Source organism: Arachis stenosperma, chromosome 6, assembly GCF_014773155.1.
Source record: "Arachis stenosperma cultivar V10309 chromosome 6, arast.V10309.gnm1.PFL2, whole genome shotgun sequence".
NCBI classification, from domain to species: domain Eukaryota; kingdom Viridiplantae; phylum Streptophyta; class Magnoliopsida; order Fabales; family Fabaceae; genus Arachis; species Arachis stenosperma.
The window spans coordinates 86,339,438-86,347,691 of NC_080382.1; the positions used below are offsets into that span (position 1 = coordinate 86,339,438).

Below are 8,254 nucleotides of genomic sequence, written 5' to 3' on the forward strand. Positions count from 1 at the left end.
TTCTTTAATTTCTTTATTATTTCAATCATTACAATTTTGTATGTTCTTTTATTGCTTTATATGTTCATTTCTTCATTGACAACCCCTTGATCTCTACAACCAAAATTTGCATGCTCATTGCCCTCAAGTGATTCCTTGGGAGATGACCCGGGAGTCAAATACTCTCGGTACTATATTTGCTTGATTTGTGACATGTTTAGGATTCTATTTTGATAGGGACCAATTATGGTGTTTGGAACTATACTAGCAATGGGAATCCATTTTTTTGAAAATTCCGAACCCACCTTGGGTCCCTCCATCAAATTTTGGCACCGTTGCCGAGGAATTTAACTTTAAGTACAATGAGCGCCATGATTTTGGTTGTGTAAATATGTGAATAGTATAAATAGTTAATTTTTGGTTTGCTACTTGGCATTAATTGTAGATACTACTTTCGTCTTTAGTTAGTCTTAGTAGTGTAGATTGCTAAGTTAGTTCTCGTTTATTTGCCTACTTTTGTCTTGCTTTTTATAATTGCATGCTTTCATTGCCTCCTCAGTTGAGTGACACGGTCGCTTCCAAACCCGAACTTGGCCACTTTTGATCCAGAAATTGAAAGAACTTTAACTCGTATAAGGCAAGCTCAGCGTTGGCTAGCTTTCGTGAATAGTAAATCGGGCTCCCTTGAGGATCATTCCCATTCACTATCACCACCAATCCGTGACCATCATTCTCCAATCAATGAGGAGACTTTATATTCATCTGTGGGGAGTACTGAATTCTCTTTGAGTGACTCAGGTGACACCGTCATGGCAGACCCACCTCGAAGGATCACTTTGAAGGAAGCCGGAGCTCCCGATCTTAATTTGCAACCACTTCAAATTCTATATCCGGCCTTATATAAATTTTGAGCTTAAGTCTGGCACAATTAACTTGCTGCCCAAGTACAATGGACTTCCTGGGGAGGATCCTCTAAAGCATCTTAAGGATTTCTAAGTTGCATGGGCAACTGCGAGAAGGCATGGCGCGAATGAAGCTGCAGTGTTGGTCTTCGCTTTCCTTTTCTCTTTGGAGGGAAAAGCGAAGGAGTGGTTATATACTTAGCCAAGTGAAGTTAGATCCAATTGGGACTTGTTGCGAAAAGAATTTTTGGAGAAGTTCTACCCTCCCCAGAAAATAGACAAGCTGCGAAGAGAGATCTCTTGCATTGTGCAACGAGATGGGGAGACTTTGTATGAATATTGCGAGAGATTTAAGAAGTTGCTAGAGGCTTGCCCTTACCACCAGATTGATGAGTTGGTTCTGATCAGTTACTTCTGTCAAGGAATACACCACCAAGATAATCTTCACCTAGATGCTGCGAGCGGAGGGTCATTGACCAAGAACAAGACTGCTACAGAAGCTTGGGAAGTTATATCGGACCTAGCGGACTCAACTCAACACTCAAGGGCAAGGAGCCCACAACCAAAAGCCTTGAGTGAGGCTTCTCCCACTAGAGATGCAATTTTGACTAAAACCCTCGTGAGATGACAATTTTGTTGAGGCAAATCACCCAAGGGCAACAAATCCCTCAAGCGTTGATAAATGCTCCACCCCAACCTCCACGGATAGAAGGACCATCAAGGATATGTGGTGTTTGTGCTTGCAATACTCATTACACTGATGAGTGCCCTCAAATCCAAAAGGACACTACATTGGCGGTTGCTAACCCTTACCCGCAAAGACCCAACTACAACCAAAGATCCTACCCACAAGGAGGTAATCAAAACCAAGGGTGGAGAGATAACTCGATCCAAAGGTGGAACCAAGCTCCCCAAGCTCAACCTAACCAAAATGCTCAAGTCTACCACCATCAACACCCACAAGGTCAACCACAATACTAACAACCATACCAGAAACCCTCACAACCTCAACCTCAAGTGAAGTATCAACATCCAAATAGTAGATCTAATCCTTTTCAAGTTAACCATGCCCCTCCCTCCAATCAATCCCACATGAATGACACAATTCACACCTTCATGCAAGAACAAAGAGAGTTTCATAAGAAACAAGATGCCTACATGGCTACAATAGCCGAAGCCCTTACCCGTTTAACCCTCCCTCCTCAAACCACATAAGGCACCCAACAAGCTTCAACCTCAAATAGTTTGCCCTCACAACCTCAACCCAATCCTAAAGGAAACATAAATGCCATTACTCTTAGAAATGGTACTAAGTTGGATAAGAATATGGCTATACCTTCAAAGTTGAGTAAGGAAACAAATAATGAGGAGGTAGAAGATGAAGCAGAGGTGATGAAGGGTGAAGATGAAAATGTTGATAAGGGTAAGGTAGAACCACCAAAGGTCAAGGAGCCAAAGAGAAAGACCTTGCTTGAAGAGCCCTTGACCATTCCTCAAGGATGTGTTCACTGGTGCACGGATTTGTGATCATCAACAATGGCTCCAAAGACTTGGTAGCGCTCTCAAATATGAATCACACTTAGTCACAACTCCGCACAACTGACCAGCAAGTGCACTGGGTCGTCCAAGTAATACCTTACGTGGGTAAGAGTCGATCCCACGGAGATTGTTGGTATGAAGCAAGCTGTGGCCATCTTCTAAATCTCCTTCAGGCAGATAATAATTGGTTATGGGAAATATAAAGAGATACTTTAATTAAATAATAAAGGATAGAAATACTTATGTAAATTAATGGTGGGAATTTCAGATAAGCATATGGAGATGCTTGTCCCTGTTGAATCTCTGCTTTCCTACTACTTTCATCCAATCCTTCTTACTCCTTTCCATGGCAAGCTGTATGTAGGGCATCACCGTTGTCAATGGCTACATCCCATCCTCTCAGTGAAAATGGTCCAAATGCTCTGTCACAGCACGGCTAATCATCTGTCGGTTCTCAATCAGGCTGAAATAGAATTCTGTGATTCTTTTGCGTCTGTCACTAACACCCAGCCTTCAGGAGTTTGAAGCTCGTCAAAGTCATTCAATCTCGGAATCCTACTCGAAATACCACAGACAAGGTTAGACTTTCCGGATCCCCATGAATGCCGCCATCAATTCTAGCTTATACCACGAAGATTCTGATAAAGGAATCCAAGAGATATGCGCCCGGTCTAAGGTAGAACGGAAGTGGTTGTCAGTCACGCGCGTTCATAGGTGAGAATGATGATGAGTGTCACGGATCATCACATTCATCAAGTTGAAGTGCAACGAATATCTTAGAACAGGAATAAATCGAATTGGATAGAAAATAGTAGTAATTGCATTGAAACTTGAGGTACAGCAGAGCTCCACACCCTTAATATATGGTGTGTAGAAACTCCACCGTTGAAAATACACAAGTGACAGGTTCAGGCATGGCCGAATGGCTAGCCCCCAAAACATGATCACAGGATCAAAAATACAATCCAGGATGTCTAATACAATAGTAAACTATCCTATTTATACTAGAGTAGCTACTAGGATTTATAGAAGTAAGTATTTGATGTATAAATCCACTTCTAAGGCCCACTTGGTGTATATTTGGGCTGAGCTTGATCTATCCACGAGCTGAGGCTTCTCTTGGAGTTGAACGCCAAGTTGTATCGTGTTTTGGGCGTTCAACTCCGGTTTGTGACGTGTTTCTGGCGTTTGACTCGAGACAGCAACATGAAACTGGCATTGAGCGCCAGTTTACATCGTTAAATCACGAATAAAGTATAAACTATTATATATTGCTGGAAAGCTCTAGATGTCTACTTTCCATCACCGTTGAGAGCGCGCCATTTGAAGTTCTGTAGCTCTAGAAAATTCATTTCGAGTGCAGGGAGGTCAGATTCCAACAGCATCAGCAGTCCTTTGTCAGCCTCCTATCAGAGTTTTGCTCAGGTCCCTCAATTTCAGCCAGAAAATACCTGAAATCACAGAAAAACACACAAACTCATAGTAAAGTCCAGAAATGTGAATTTAGCATAAAAACTAATGAAAACATCCCTAAAAGTAACTAGAACCTATTAAAAACAACCTTAAAACAATGCCAAGAAGCGTATAAATTATCCGCTCATCACAACACCAAACTGAAATTGTTGCTTGTCCCCAAGCAACTGAAAATCAATTAGGATAAAAAGAAGAGAATATACTATAAATTCCAAAATATCAATGAATATTAATTCTAATTAGATGAGCGGGACTTGTAGCTTTTTGCTTCTGAATAGTTTTGGCATCTCACTTTTTCCCTTGAAGTTTAGAATGATTGGCTTCTCTAGGAACTTTAGAATTTCGGATAGTGTTATTGATTCTCCTAGTTAAGTATGTTGATTCTTGAACACAGCTACTTTTATGAGTCTTGGCCGTGGCCCTAAGCACTTTGTTTTCCAGTATTACCACCAGATACATAAATGCCACAGACACATGACTGGGTGAACCTTTTTAGATTGTGACTCAGCTTTGCTAAAGTCCCTAGTTAGAGGTGTCCAGAGCACTTAAGCACACTCTTTTTTGCTTTGAATCACGACTTTAACCACTCAGTCTCAAGCTTTTCACTTGGACCTGCATGCCACAAGCACATGGTTAGGGACAGCTTGATTTAGCCGCTTAGGCCTGGATTTTATTTCCTTGGGCCCTCCTATCCATTGATGCTCAAAGCCTTGGATCATTTTTACCCTTGTCTTTTGGTTTTAAGGGCTATTGGCTTTTTCTGCTTGCTTTTTCTTTTTCTTTTTCTTTCTATTTTTTTTCACAAGCTTTTGCTTTTTCACTGCTTTTTCTTGCTTCAAGAATCAATTTCATGATTTTTCAGATCATCAATAACATTTTCTTTGTTCATCATTCTTTCAAGAGCCAACAATTTTAACATTTATAAACAACAAGATCAAAAATATGCACTGTTCAAGCATTCATTCAGAGAACAAAAAGTATTGTCACCACATCAATGTAATTAAACTAAATTCAGGGATAATTTTGAAATTCATGTACTTCTTGTTCTTTTGAATTAGAAACATTTTTCATTTAAGAGAGGTGAAGGATTCATGGAATTATTTATAACTTTAAGACATAGTTACTAACTACTAATGATCATGAAGTAGAGACACAAAACATAAATAGACATGAAGCATAAAAATCGAAAAACAGAGAAATAAGAACAAGGAATGAGTCCACCTTAGTGGCGTCTTCTTCTTGAAGGACCAATGATGTCCTTAATCTCTTCTATGTCCCTTCCTTGCCTTTGTTGCTCCTCCCTCATTGCTCTTTGATCTTCTCTTATTTCATGGAGAATGATGGAGTGCCCTTGATGTTCCACCCTTAATTGTTCCACATTGTAACTCAAATCTTCTAAGGAAGTGTTGAGTTGTTCCCAATAGTTGTTGGGAGGAAAGTGCATCCCTTGAGGCATCTCCGAAATTTCTTGATGATGAGCTTCCTGATGCGTCCCTTGGGCTCTATGAGTGGGCTCTCTTGTTTGCTCCATCCTTTTCTTAGTGATGGGCTTATCCTTCTCAATGAGGATGTCTCCTTCTATGATAACTCCAGCTGAGTAACATAGATGGCAAATAAGATGAGGAAAAGCTAACCTTGCCAAAGTAGAGGACTTATCGGCTATTTTGTAGAATTCATGGGAGATGACTTCATGAACTTCTACTTCCTCTCCAATCATGATGCTATGAATCATGGTGGCCCGATCCATAGTAACTTCAGATCGGTTGCTAGTGGGGATGATAGAGCATTGAATGAACTCCAACCATCCTCTAGCCACAGGCTTGAGGTCTAGTCTTCTTAGTTGAAACGGCTTGCCTTTGGAGTCTCTTTTCCATTGAGCTCCTTCCATACATATGTCCATAAGGACTTGGTCCAACCTTTGATTAAAGTTGACCTTTCTAGTGTAGGGGCATGCATCTCCTTGCATCATGGGTAAGTTGAATGCCAACCTCACATTTTCCGGACTAAAATCTAAGTATTTCCCCTGAACCATTGTAAGATAATTCTTTGGATTCGGGTTCTTACTTTGATCATGGTTCCTAGTGATCCATGCATTGGCATAGAACTCTTGAACCATTAAGATTCTGACTTGTTGCATAGGATTGGTTAGGACTTCCCAACCTCTTCTTCGGATTTCATGTCGGATCTCCAGATACTCATTTTTCTTGAGCTTGAAAGGGACCTCAGGGATCCCCTTCTTCTTGGCCACAACATCATAGAAGTGGTCTTGATGGGCTTTAGAGATGAATCTTTCCATCTCCCATGACTTGGAGGTGGAAGCTTTTATCTTCCATTTTCCTTTTCTAGATGATTCTCCGGCCTTGGGTGCCATCAATGGTTATGGAAAAACAAAAGCTTATGCTTTTACCACACCAAACTTAAAATATTGCTCACCCTCGAGCAAGAGAAGAAAGAAAAGAAGAAGAAGAAAAAGAAAATATGGAGGAGAGGGGGAGAGATCTATTCGGCCAAGAAGGAGAAGAGAGGTTTGTGTTGTGTGAAAATTAAGTAGAATGGAGGGGTATATATAGGGAGGGGGAGAGGGTAGGTTCGGCCATTTAGGGTGGGTTTGGGTGGGAAAGATTTTTGAATTTTGAAGGTAGGTGGGGTTTATGGGGAAGAGTGGATGGATGTGAGTGGTGAAGGGGGTAATTGGGAAGAGAAATTGAGGTGATTGGTGAAGGGTTTTAGGGAAGAGTGTTTATTGGAAAGAGAGAATGAATGTTGAGAAGAGGGGAGAATATGTTAGGTGGGGATCCTGTGGGGTCCACAAATCCTGAGATGATCCTGTGGGATCCACAGATCCTGAGGTGTCAAGGATTTACATTCCTGCACCAATTAGGCATGTAAAATGCCTTAGCATACCATTCTGGCGTTTAAACGCCGAAGTGGTGCACGTTCTGGGCGTTCAACGCCCATGTGTAGCATCTTTCTGGCGTTGAACGCCAGTTCCATGCTTGTTACTAGCGTTCAGCGCCAGCTTTCCTCAGGGCATATTTCTGGTGTCCAAATGCCAGGATGTTGCTTGTTTCTGGTGTTCAGCGCCAGATCCATGCTCTGTTCTGGCGTTGAACGCCAGCCAGATGCACCTTACTAGCGTTTAAACGCTAGTAAGTCCTTCCTTCAGGGTGTGATTTTTCCTCTGCTGTTTTTTATTCTGTTTTTAATTTTAATATTTTTTTCGTGGCTCCTCATGATCATGAACCTACTAAAACACAAAATAACAATAAAATAAAAAATAAAATTAGATAAATAAAAATTGGGTTGCCTCCCAATAAGCACTCTTTTAATGTCACTAGCTTGACAGTGGGCTCTCATGGAGCCTTAGAGAAGTTCAGAGCATGATGAAGGTTTCCCAACACCAAACTTAGAGTTTGAATGTGGGGTCTTCTTAACACCAAACTTAGAGTTTGGTTGTGGCCTCCCAACACCAAACTTAGAGTTTGATTGTGGGGGCTCTTTTTGACTCTGTACTGGGAGAAGCTCTGCATGCTTACTCTCTTTTGTTACGGAGGGATGGCCGTGTGCCTTAAACACAAGGTAGTCCCCATTCAATTGAAGGACTAATTCTCCTTTGTTAACATCAATCACAGCACCTACTGTGGCTAGGAAAGGTCTTCCAAGGATGATGCATTCATCCTCTTTCTTCCTAGTGTCTAGGATTATGAAATCAGCAAGGATGTAAAGGCCTTCAACCTTTACTAACACGTCCTCTACTAATCCATAAGCTTGTCTTACTAACTTGTCTGCCAATTGTAATGAGAATAAGGCAGGCTACACCTCAAGGATCCCTAGTTTCTCCATTACAGAGAATGGCATAAGATTTATGCCTGACCCCAGGTCACACAAAGCCTTGTTAAAGGTCATGGTGCCTATGGTACAGGGTATTAAGGATTTACCTGGATCTTGTTTCTTTTGAGGTAGAGTTTGCTGAACCCAGCTATCAAGTTCACTAATGAGCAATGGAGGTTCACCTTCCCAAGTCTCATCACCAAATAACTTGGCATTCAGCTTCATGATGGCTCCTAGATATTGAGCAACTTGCTCTCCAGTTACATCTTCATCCTCTTCAGAGGAAGAATAATCTTCAGAGCTCATGAATGGCAGAAGGAGATTTAATAGAATCTCTATGGTCTCTATATGAGCCTCAGATTCCTTTAGGTCCTCAATAGGGAACTCCTTCTTGCTTGAGAGACGTCCCAGGAGGTCTTCCTCACTAGGATTTTTGTCCTTCTCCTCCCTTGTGCATTCGGCCATATTGATTACATCAATGGCCTTGCACTCTCCTCTTGGATTCTCTTTTGTATTGCTTGGGAGAGTAC

At 41.4% G+C, this 8,254-nt stretch overlaps 1 non-coding gene across 1 annotated transcript; it reads right to left on the reverse strand.

The window, feature by feature from the left end:
* Positions 1 to 1,161: 1,161 nt before the first annotated feature.
* On the reverse strand, positions 1,162 to 1,268 carry LOC130938193 (small nucleolar RNA R71). Its single transcript, XR_009069368.1, has one exon. It is a non-coding gene; the product is annotated as a small nucleolar RNA R71 (small nucleolar RNA).
* Between the last annotated feature and the right edge of the window lie 6,986 nt (positions 1,269 to 8,254).